This window comes from Patagioenas fasciata, chromosome 2 (assembly GCF_037038585.1).
Source record: "Patagioenas fasciata isolate bPatFas1 chromosome 2, bPatFas1.hap1, whole genome shotgun sequence".
NCBI lineage: Eukaryota > Metazoa > Chordata > Aves > Columbiformes > Columbidae > Patagioenas > Patagioenas fasciata.
In genome coordinates this window covers 100,917,834-100,929,936 of record NC_092521.1, presented here as the reverse complement: position 1 = coordinate 100,929,936, position 12,103 = coordinate 100,917,834, and the positions used below count along the sequence as shown (strand labels likewise).

General features: G+C 47.6%; 1 long non-coding RNA gene across 2 annotated transcripts; it reads left to right on the top strand.

Moving 5' to 3' along the window:
* The first annotated feature begins 5,017 nt into the window (after positions 1-5,017).
* Positions 5,018-7,143, top strand: LOC136097538 (uncharacterized). 2 transcript variants are annotated; one of them, XR_010650831.2, is made up of 4 exons: positions 5,018-5,149; positions 5,909-6,036; positions 6,143-6,807; positions 7,008-7,143. It is a non-coding gene; the product is annotated as an uncharacterized lncRNA (long non-coding RNA). The 2 variants fall into 2 exon arrangements; XR_011737634.1 differs by having other exon boundaries at positions 5,143-5,229.
* Positions 7,144-12,103: the final 4,960 nt, after the last annotated feature.

Here is a 12,103-nt window from a genome sequence, read left to right as displayed (position 1 = left end):
CAAGAACAGTAAACACCCCGCTGGAGGAAGCAATAACTCCATCAGTGCCCTAATATCTGTTTGAGTTAGTACTTGCCCCTTGAAAAATGAATTGATTAGCTGCATCACATGCTTATTATCCGTACCATATTGCATAACTGCACTTTGCAATTGCTCAACCGTTTTCCAATCAAAGGGCGACCAATGCCTTTGTCCTCTATTATCTATGTGCACTGGCATTGCTGTAATACTACCAGGTAACATGATCCCTTCAATAGTTGCATCTCTGATTACCCCTTGCCAACGTTGCCCTGCATTATAAGAACGATCTTGAGGAATATCTCTACCCTGACGCACAGGGGCAGCACCCAAATTATCATTATTATCACTGCTATACAATTCCCTTGTGTTTCCCTGTGGATCAGTAAGTCGACACATATTTGCAAACCAATCTGCTAACCCAGTCTCCAGCCCTTTTCCATATCACACTCTCAAATATTCATCTGCTTCTCTTACAGACCACATCCCACCTTCAACACATTGTCTAGCCCATTTTTGTATTCGCTCCCTTTTAATACGGAGCTCCTCGGGAGTGAGGTCTAATTCCGCCCCCTCCCTTTCCTGTTTTCCCCGTTTTTCACATTCCCTGCCAATTGCCTCCAGCCCGTCCTTAATTGCATCTGACGCCTTTTTATATGCTATCAACCGCGAAGTTTTACTGTTACCGCCATCTAGGCGTTTCATAGCTTTTAGAACTTCTTGCATCTGGCTCTCCTGCCATCTCAGTAAGTCCTTCAGGCTCTGCACGTGGCTCTCCTCCTGGAAGTCAGGGCGATTCTGCGGTGCTCCGTCCTGGTGTTCCATCGGGTCCTCCGGCAAAGGCGCGTCGGCTGGATTAACTTGTCCTGGCTTGTTGAAACTTGCTGGTTGCTGCCATTCGTCATCGGAGCCAGGCAATGGCTCAACGGGTGCAGAGGATATAATTTGCTCTCCGCCCCAGAACTCCAGATCTGATACAGGACATACCAGCGGTGCTGATTTTTCGGAGTTCTCGGAGGGCGGGCAGCTCGCGGCGGGCGGCTCCGAGGGGACGGCACACAGCTCCGGCTCCTCTGAGACTTCCTGCATTAGCTGCCTGACCTCCCGTCAGGCTCCAGTGAGATCGCAAGCCTCGCGGCTCCCCCTTGTAACCGCTTCCCATAGTTCGGTCCTTATGTCCTCCCATGTACCGGGAGAAAAAAATTCGTCCGTCGAACAAACACAGCCCTTATGCTGGGCGAATAGTAAAAGGCGCTCCAACGCGTCTTTTTCCAAAATTCTTCCTGTTCGTGCAGCCAGCTGCAGAACACTTTTCACTATTATTTTCTCTTCCACGGATGCCGTGTTTCCCATGCCACCTGCTTCCTCGCAGGCCTACTTTCCACTACGATTGAGCGCCGGGCTGGTGTCGCCCCCACGTGGCGTCCTTCCGTCTTCACTTCCGGCGATCTTGCTTCGATACGAAGTATCACATCGGGGTCACCAAAGTGTTGCTTTTTCCATGCGAGCCACGGAACCTGACACACCAATATGATGTTCACAGAGTTCACTTTATTGTCGGACCGGGCTGGCTTTATACCAAAACTGCCCTGTCCACGCGCCTTACAACAATGTGATTGGTTGTAACTCGAGTTATACAATAACATGATAGGCTGCACGTACTTTCCACGAGCTCTGCACGCATGTGTCCGGCGATTGCTCACTCATTATTACCTTCTAATGGTGCTCCTTTAGTTTCTTCTGTCTCTGGCTTCACCTCTCAGCCAGGCTGGCGACGACCCCATCCCCCTGGGGCGGGGGGGGACTCTGCCACTACACTCAACAATGGAAACCAAACCTACCTAGACCAACCTACCTAAAAACACAGCCATCCACCAACCTACCTAAACTGCCTACTGAAAACAAACAGAAACAAATCAAACCAACCTCCAATAACCCACCTAAAACACCCAACCTCAAATCATCTAAACAACCTCAAACAAACCACCGACACCAACCTCCAGCAAACTACTGAAAACAACCTCAATGAAAACAACTTCACATACCCCACATAAAACAACCAACGGGGGACAACTTCAACCAAAAATCACCTACATCAAGCTACCTGAACCCACCAGCCTTCAACAACCCAGTCTCCCACAACCACCCTCAAAGAAGAATCTGCCTCAAACAAACCACAACAAACCACCTCAACAACCTCAACCAAGCTACCAAAACCAAAAACCTCCCTCCACCAAAACAGCCCCTGCTTGGAAGGGCTCCAGCCCGGCTGCAACATCCGCAGCTGCCACTCGGCACCTCTCCCTGCGGGCAACACAAGCGCCTGGCAGGGACCAAAGCGCTCCTCGTGCATCCCTGCCCAAGAAGCACAGCAGCAAAACAAGCTGTGGAAGGCAAAACATCTGCTTGTCATCGCTACATGTGATGCTTTGGAAAAGATCCCACAGTACCACATACCTCTTCTTTTGTGCGTGGTCAGTCCCGCGCCTCATTCTCAAGGTTCTCCCTCTTCAGGAACCAGGGAAAGCTTGGCCTCTATTCCTGCTGCTGCTCTCTGCAGCTCTGGGACTTGCCTTTGCCAGCCTGCAAGGGCTGTTTGTTCAAGCTAAAGTGAAGAACGCAGCAGCCTGCTCCTGGCTACACGTGGGCTTGCGTTAAGGATTGTGAGCATTGGCTCTGAAACAGAGTGAGAAACGGAGATGACATGAAATTACATAAAATTAAGTAAATTTTAAAAATAAAATTAAATAACAAAATAAAATAAAATAAAATAAAATAAAATAAAATAAAATAAAATAAAATAAAATAAAATAAAATAAAATAGAAACACTTGTATCCATTGCGTTTTGTGTCCTGGGAAGTGGTTTTTAGGGAAGAGGGAAGGCAAGGGAATGGGAAGGCAAGGGAGAGGGAAGGCAAGGGAGAGGGAAGGGAAGGGCAACGGAAGGGAAGGGCAACGGAAGGGAAGGGCAAGGGAGAGGGAAGGGCAAGGGAGAGGGAGAGGGAAGGCAGAAGAGAAAAGAAAGCCCTGACAGAGCCCTGAGGGCTCCATACCTGAAATTGTGCTGTTTGGACTGAAAGTGAACTGATTCTCCTCATGCAGTTAGAAACCTTTCTTTTTCACAGCTCGCACGCTCATTATTTGGAATTAGTTTGAGAACAAGAGCTAACACCCCAGCACAGAACTAATGCTTGTAATTGCATTGGTCTGAGAGCCAAGGACATTCTGACTGCTCTGCCCAGGGATGGGACCTGTCGAGGAAGGGGGGCAGAGATGGGACAGAGCTTGACTGACATCCAGGCTGATCAAGAAGAGTATTTCATCCCATTAGCATCACGGTCATTATTTAAGGAGGGAGGGGATCTTTCTCACTCTCTCAGGCGTGCAGTGGAATCTTGATCAACTGGCCACATGGGTCAGGAAAGCTACCTGGCAAGCAAAAAGATCCATTGCACTCTTCTGCTCAGCACATCAAGATTTGCCCTCTAAGTCTTGGCAATTTCTTGAATATCACCAAGAATGAAAACAGGTTTCAAAGAGCAACATGGCATGACCAAATAATAAATACTTCTCTTTAAGTCCACTCATTTGTTTAATCTCTGCCTAGACCTTCAGGAAATGGAAAACCAAACTCACTACGGAGAAGTTCAACACAACAACCCACGCCAAATCAAGGCTACCAGGTAGGAACCCGATGACAAGGATCGGTCACGCAACTGCTACTCTATGACAGGGCTGCCCCGAACAGATCACCCCCAAGGATTCAGTCCAAGGCAGAAACTACTCAGCTGGCAAACATTCCAAAAAAACAAACACGTTTTGCTTACAGACCTTACAGCAAGTTTTCCCTCAGGAAACACAAAATGAAAGAGCAACAACAAGCAGAAATAATACTCACAAGCCTGTAACCTCTTCGACGGGATTTTCCCGCACCGGCCGACACCGCCGGACCCGGCGGGCACAGCCGCTCCCCCCGCTCCAGCTGCCCGCCAAGCGGCGGCGCCGAGCGCGCCACCCACGCGTGCCCGCAAGCGGCCCCGCCCTCCCCGCCCGCCCGCCCGCCGGGCACAGGCCGGGCCCCAGCGCAGCCCCGCCCGGGCACCGGGAGAGCGCGGAAGCGTCGCGGCGCCGCTTACCGAGCGGCAGCAGCAGCTGAGAGGGGCTGTCGCTCGCCTTGGCCGCCATGCTGGACACAGACCCGAGCAATCGCTACCGCCTCCCGCAAAGACCGAGCCAGCAGCCCCGACGAGCGGATGGCAGAGCCGTCGCTCCTCCGCCCCGCCCCGTGTGCCGGTAAACGCGGGAAGGAGCGGGAGTCGCGCGTTTTGTCTGTCTCCCGAGAGAGAGTTCGAGGAAAAACTCTTCCCGCCCCCTGTCCCTTCTTCTCCAGCCGGGCAGCCTCCTTGAGCTGCCGCCGCTACACGCGGTGCCGACAGCCCGGTGGCCCCGATGTGCCACCCCACCCTTACATCGCTCTTTTTCTTTTGTGTGGAGTGTCCGGTGGAGACTTTGAAGTGCTGTGTGTCACAGCTATTTTATGTGCTGATTTTTTTTCCACCCTATTTTCTCATTAATTCACAAGAAAGTTGTTGCAAGAAGGATTTTTGGAAACTCTTGAACATCCGTAGAATTGGCTTGGACCCAAAAGAGCACTGTCTTTTCAAACACGTTTTGCATTCTTATTACTACAGCACTAAAGAAAACCGGTATTTCGACTTCTACAGCCATTGCACATTCTGTGGCGGGTCAGAGTCCAGAAGAACTGAGCCTTCATAAGCTCTGTCCTCTGCCTCGGAGGGTGACGCTCCCTCCAGAAACGCCCCCACCTCTCAGGGGAGGGACAGCTGCTGGTGTCCCGGGGCTGCAGGCTGGGCTCTCAAACGAGCTGAGTTCCCAGCTAACTCCGAACAACTCGGCTTTCGGCTCCTGAAGTGAAATACAACCTTGGCAAACACCTGATGCTGCTGCCCTGCTGGGCTGGGCACAGGAGCCCTTCGCCGTGACCAAGGCAGGGAGATGCAACGCTGGGCTTGACTCGCGGCGCAGCTGCAGGGCTGGTGTGTCATCCTGCAGCAGAGGGGGATGAAGTGCCAGCTGAGATAGTGACAGTGACTGTGCCAGCCAGCACAGGCAAGTTACAGGAACAACCACGAAGCCACAAATGAAATGCAAAGAGTACATCATGGGAAAGAGCACTGGATCAGCACCCGGTGGATTGTCCCTTTGTTTTCTGTTGACTATCTGTGTTCTTTATTTAATCATATTTCTTTCTACTGATGTATGTTTGGTAATTTTAATCCATTTTGGGGTTTTCTGGATATTAGTTTTCCTTTATTTTACAAGGGGAAAATGGTGTGGGACAAATTTTTATTCATACATGGTACAGGACTAACACTGTCTTTGCCAGTGCCTAACCAGACTCTATTGACTGGAGCTTGGGACTTGATACAAGGGTTCATGCAAATTTGGAAGCAGAGGGACCAGGGGATGTGTCTCAAGCAATACTACAGGGTGTTTCAAACACATGGTCCCAATTTCAAATGCAGAGTGATTTCCAATTGGCTCCATCTTTTAGAAACATCCTGTACTTGGGGAGAGTTGTGGAAACAAACTTGAGATGGGTCCTATGTTACCTCTGTTCCTGTTCCTCGTACCATAGTACCGTGGTGGGATTCCTCCTCTGAAGGCGCTTCTTTTGAAGTAAATAAAACGTCTGTTGGAAGGAATTGTGGAATTTCAAATACGTGGTTATTACACCTTTGGACAAATGTTTGCGTTAAAAACGGAGGCAAATTTTCTCTCCTTCTCCCTATATATGTGTATGTAGACTGTATAGTTTATAAAGACATGTAAATATAGAAAATTAAATCTATGAATGTGCGCACACAGAAGCCCACAGGAGACCCCCGGAGATTGCAGGAGACCGTCGGAGACCGAAGGACACCGCTGGAAGCCATAGGACACCATGGGATCTGCGTCTTGGCTTAAAAAGGAAAAAGGTTTTCACATTCCAGCAAGTAATTAAGACTTTTGTTTTCTCTCTCCTTCTCCCTATACATGTGTATATGGACATTATAGTTTATAAAAATATGTATATATAGACAATAACAACTATAAATGCAGGCACACAGAAGCCCACTGGAGACCGCCGGAGATTGCAGGAGACTGTGGGAGACTGAAGGACACTGCTGGAAACCACAGGACACCACTGGAGAACGTCGGAGACCAAAGGACACCGTGGGACCCGCACCTTGCCTGAAAAAGGAAAAGTTTCTTAACATTTTACAAATACTTCAGACTTTTTCTTTCTCTCTCCCTCTGTAAATACTAGAAACGCAGTACAGGAGGAAGGGAGAAAAAGTCTTCTTTTGAACTTACAATCATTATGATGTTATCTGCTACAATAATAGATTTGAACATTAAAAGAAACACACTCCTAGTGATGCATCAATAAAAACCACAAAAGATTTGTATCGATTCTAGTGTAACATTGTATCTGCTGAGATTGTGGCTTCGGTAGATGTCAGTTGGGGAATAGATAGACTGCAGGAAAGTTTGTTGACAGAAGTGGGAAACTTGGATTTTTTTTCCCAGTTAACTTTTTTTTCCCCTTTCCTTTTCTACCCACCCCTGCTTAGGCTCACGACCTTCCAAAAGCTATTGCGGCAGATCACACACTTCTTCTGAAGGATCCAGATGCTGCAATGATGCAGAGAAATGTGGCCTACTGTCCGAGCAGACCTGATGCTGAGGCGCAAATTAGAGACTTGGAGACAAAAGCCTGCAAGGTATGTTTTTTATTCAGAGGGTGGTCTTTTGGAACCCTTCTATCATTCCTCTGATGGGCAAGATTCAAGGGTCTCATTTGCTTACATGTCCTCTGCTCCTCCACTCCTTCCCCTCTTGCTGTTTTCCTTCATCATCTGTGTTGTGTCTTCCTGTTGCCTTCAGTAATTCTTATCTCTGGCATTTTGTTTTTTCTTCCCAGGTTTGGTCATGAATTGGTAACAGGGTTGTTGGAAGAAGTACTGGAAGTAAGGCTGGACTGGCAACAAATCCACACTGTATTTTGGCAAAAAAGGGACATGGTTAGGTTGATTACTCCCCTGTCTTGGAGATGACAGGGACTGATTCGGGGCCAGCACCCCAAAGGCTTCCTCCCAAGGGTGCTGGTCAGAGTTGGGGTGGGCGGGGCTACACACGTGTGGCTGTGTCACCCCCACGTCACAATGCCAGCACCCGGCAACACAGCACTCACATTGCCCCGGGCAGGATCAAAAGGAGCAGCCGGGTCCCGCGTCCACTGCCAGAGCTGGCCCGGGGGCAGCCCCAACACATCCCGGAGGAAGCACTTGAGGAGCTGGTGGCATCACAGGGCAGGGGCTGAGGGAGGAAGAGCTCGCGTGAGGCTGCTGGAGGTTCTCCACTGTAAGACAATCTGCTGCCAGGGCCACCTTCAAACCTCAGCTCATGGATGGAAATCCTTTTCAGCTGGATAGCAGTGGAGAGACCAAGGGAATTTCTTCTCTGCTTGGAACGCCCACTGATGTCCCACCAGGCACAGGAAGGATTCTTGCCCCCAAGGTCCATAAGGTCAGAGGCGTTTGGGCACTCTCGGAAGTCCGGAAGATGGCTCCAGCTCAAGGGAGGATAGGATAGGATAGGATAGGATAGGATAGGATAGGATAGGATAGGATAGGATAGGATAGGATAGGATAGGATAGGATAGGATAGGACAGGGCTGGGGCAGGTCCTGGGAGGCGTGAGCAGCCTGTGGGACAAGGAGCCAGGTCTGGCTCACATGCTCAGGGAACAGCCGATCGCCAGCGCTGGGGTCAGGAAGGAATTTTTTCCCCCGGGGCAGATTGGCACTGGTCCCAGGGGGTTTTTTGCCTTCCTCTGCAGCATTGAGCATGACCACTTTGCAGAGCTCCTCTGGGCCCTTTTGGCTCGGATCCTGCCTGCTGCTCAAGCACCAGGAAGATGGCCTCTCGTGCCCTGCAGCTGGGGGGAGGAAGGCTTTTTTTTTCCCCCAGGTGGGACGGCAAGCGTCTCCGGGGGTTTTTTGCCTTCCTCTGCAGCGCTGAGCACGGCCCCTTGCCACGGCTTCTTTGGGCCATTTGGGCTGGGTGCCAGCTGCTCCATGAGCTGGCCCTAAACTTAGCTAGAACAGCCTGCCCAAACCAGCATAGAACAGCTCACCTAAACCAACCTTAAAGAAGCTAAACCAATCTGCCTTAAAAAACTTCAGTCAGCCACCAACAACCTAAACAGAACCTTAAACAATCTACAACAAATTACCTAAAACTACCTAAACCAAACTAAATAAACCAACCTAAACACCCTAAAACAAACCTACCTAAACCAAATGATCGAAATAATCCTACCTAAAACAAACCAAAACTACATAAACCGGCATTTCTCAGCCAACCTTAAGCAACCTAGAACCAAACAAGCTAAACAAACCGAAATCAACCAATCTTAACCCTAGATAACCATTAAACAATCTCAAATAACTTCAAAACTGTCTAATAAAGGATAAAACTACCTAAAACAACCGATCTAAACCAACCTCAAAAATATGAAACTAAACGACATAACCTGACCAAAATGACCTAAAGCAAACAACCCAAAGCTAAATAGAACCACTGAAACCAACCGACAGTGACCAAGCTAAAAACCAATCTAGATCAACTCAACTTCAACAACAAAGCTAAAACACCCTAAAAAACCTCAACAACAAAAATCCAGCCAACAGCCACCCTATCCCAGGCAGTGTCTCACTTGGATGTGTCTGCAGTCTTGGAAGCCTGACTACCCCAGGTTCTCCTCCTAACGGACCCTGAGCTTGTTTGGAGGTCCTCAAGCACAGCGCAGCTACCGTATACCCTTGACCTAGCAATGGTTCGCCTCTAGCGGGGAACGTCGTCCTCTTTGAGCAAGGCAGGGAAACACATGGAGCAGGGAAGGAGGAAGGGGACGTCTGCCGAGACAGCAGAAACAGCCCAATCGAGCCTGGTGATTAGTGGGGGGACACATGTCCCAGCGAGATTGCACTCACATCCAAAGCATCCAGACACAACCGAAAACCAACAAAACACAACGTACATCTAACCAAACCACCTAAAGCACCCTCAACAACCAATCTAAGCCACCCCAGCCTGAAGGAACCCATCTTCAAAACATGCAACCTCAAGAACGTAAACCAATCTGCTTTAAAAAACTTCAGTCAGCCACCAACAACCTAAACAGAACTTCAAACAATCTACAACAAATTACCTAAGCCAACCTAAACCAAACAAAATAAGCCAACCTAAACCAAATAAACCAACCTAAACACCCCAAAACAAACCTACCTAAAACAAATAATCTAAAAAATCCTACCTAAAACAATCTAAAACTACATAAACCGGCATTTCTCAGCCAGCCTTAAGCAACCTGAAACCAAACAAGCTAAACAAACCGAAACCAACCAATCTTAACCTAAAATAACCATTAAACAATCCCAAATAACTTAAAAACTATCTATTAAAGGATAAAACTACCTGAAACAACTAATCTAAACCAACCTCAAAAATGTGAAACCAAATGACATAACCTGACCAAAATGACCTAAAGCAAACAACCCAAAGCTAAATGGAACCACTGAAACCAGCCTACAACGAAACACCCAATGAAACCACCCAAACAACCCAACCTAAACCAGCATAGAACAACTCACCTAAATCAACCTTAAACAACTGCAACCAACCAGCCTTCAAGAATGTCAACCAATCTAGCTTCAAAATCTTCAAACAACCAGCCATCAACAACCTACAAAGAACTTTCAACAACCTACAACATACTACCTGAACCAACCTAAATCAACCTCAAGCAACCAACCGAAACCAAAGATAAACAACTTTCAATGACCTCCAAGAACCCAGCTTCAACAACATGAAGCCTCTGAGAAACAGGCAACCTACAAACACACAACCAGCCTCAGACAGCACAAAACAACTGAAAACAACAAACCCCGAACAACCTCAGCCAAGCTAAGCCAAATGACCTCAACCACCAAACAACCAAAACCAAACCTACCAAAATTCCCAAACTAAACCACCTAGTCAACCTAAGCCACCAGAAAACACCTCGATAACCTCAAAAGCCTACCCAAATCAAATCACCTCATCCAAACTACCTAAATACAACTAAGCCAACCTCAAACAAACAACCTGAGCCAACCTCAAAACAAACCCTTCAACGATGGAAACCAAACCTACCTAGAACAACCTATCTAAAAACACAGACATCCACCAACCTACTTGAGCCGTCTACTGAAAAAAACAGAAAAAAATCAAACCAACCTCAGAGAACCCACCTAAACCACTCAACCTCAAATCATCTAAACAACCTCAAACAAACTACTGAAAACAACCTCCACAAAAACAGCTTCACATACCCCACCTAAACCAACCAATGGAAAACAGCTTCAACCAAAAATCACCTACATCAAGCTACCTAAACCCACCAGCCTTTAACAATCAGCTTCTCACAACCACCCTCAAAGAACAACCTGCCTCAAACAAACCACAACAAACCACCTCCAACCACCTCAGCAACCTCAACCAAGCTACCAAAACCAAAAACCTCCCTCCACCAAAACAGTCCCCGCTTGGAAGGGCTCCAGCCTGGCTGCACCATCCACAGCTGCCACTCGGCACCTCTCCCTGTGGGCAACACCAGCGCCTGGCAGGGACTAGAACGCTTCTTGTGCATCCCTGCCCAAGAAGCACAGCAGCAAAACAAGCTGTGGAAGGCAAAACACCTGCTTGTCATCGCTACATGTGATGCTTTGGAAAAGATCCCACAGTACCACATACCTCTTCTTTTGTGCGTGGTCAGTCCCGCGCCTCATTCTCAAGGTTCTCCCTCTTCAGGAACCAGGGAAAGCTTGGCCTCTATTCCTGCTGCTGCTCTCTGCAGCTCTGGGACTTGCCTTTGCCAGCCTGCAAGGGCTGTTTGTTCAAGCTAAAGTGAAGAATGTATCAGCCTGCTCCTGGCTACACATGGGCTTGTGTTAAGGATGGTGAGCATTGGCTCTGAAACAGAATCAGAAACGGAAATAATATGACATGAAATAACGTAACATGATATAACAGAAAATAAATTAATAAATTAACAACAAGAACAACAACAACAACAAATAAAGTAAAATAAAATAAAGTAAAATAAAACAAAATAAAATAAAAAGATACACTTGTATCCATTGTATTTTCTGTTCTTGAAAGTTGTTTTCAAGGGAAGAGAGAGAGAGTAGAGAGAAAAGGAAAGGGGAAGGAGAAGGGAGAAGGCGAGGGAAGGGAAGGGAAGGGAAGGGAAGGGAAGGGAAGGGAAGGGAAGGGAAGGGAAGGGAAGGGAAGGGAAGGGAAGGGAAGGGAAGGGAAGGGAAGGGAAGGGAAGGGAAGGGAAGGGAAGGGAAGGGAAGGGGAGTTCTGCTTTGTTACGCCTGGAGGTCTGCATGACAAGCCCTGAGAGAGCCCTGAGGGCTCCATACCTGAAAAATGATGCACTATTAATTTTTTTCTGATGAGAATCAACACAGGAAAATTCTAAATTGTTAAGCAAAGAAAGTATTTGGCACAGTTGCACTTGGTCAACATCCCATTCTTTTCAACAAGTGAACAAGTGCAATCAAATTTCTTTCAAGAGCCATACAGAAGGAGAAAGTACAGATTCTGCTCTGTATGACAGCAAGCAGGTGAAGGAGCTGCTACTGAGTTGAAAACTACATGGGCTCTGCTGTGTCAGTTTTGATCCGGGGGAAGAAAACCAGCCCTTATTCTTTCACTATTTAGGTCCACTTTTTCTCATTTGCAAAGTAGATCCACTACTTGGAAAGACTGATGTACAAGTTTGTTAATAATTTATCATGGCTCTGTTTTGAATACTGGCATTTTCCACTGCTTTTATTATACCTGTTATTATGAGATCATGACATCACCTATCATACAAGTGTAACTTTCTTAACTTTGAAATGAAAACTTCTGGACAATACACAAAGTTACACAAGCGAGGGAAGTACACAGTGATTTCACAGGCAAT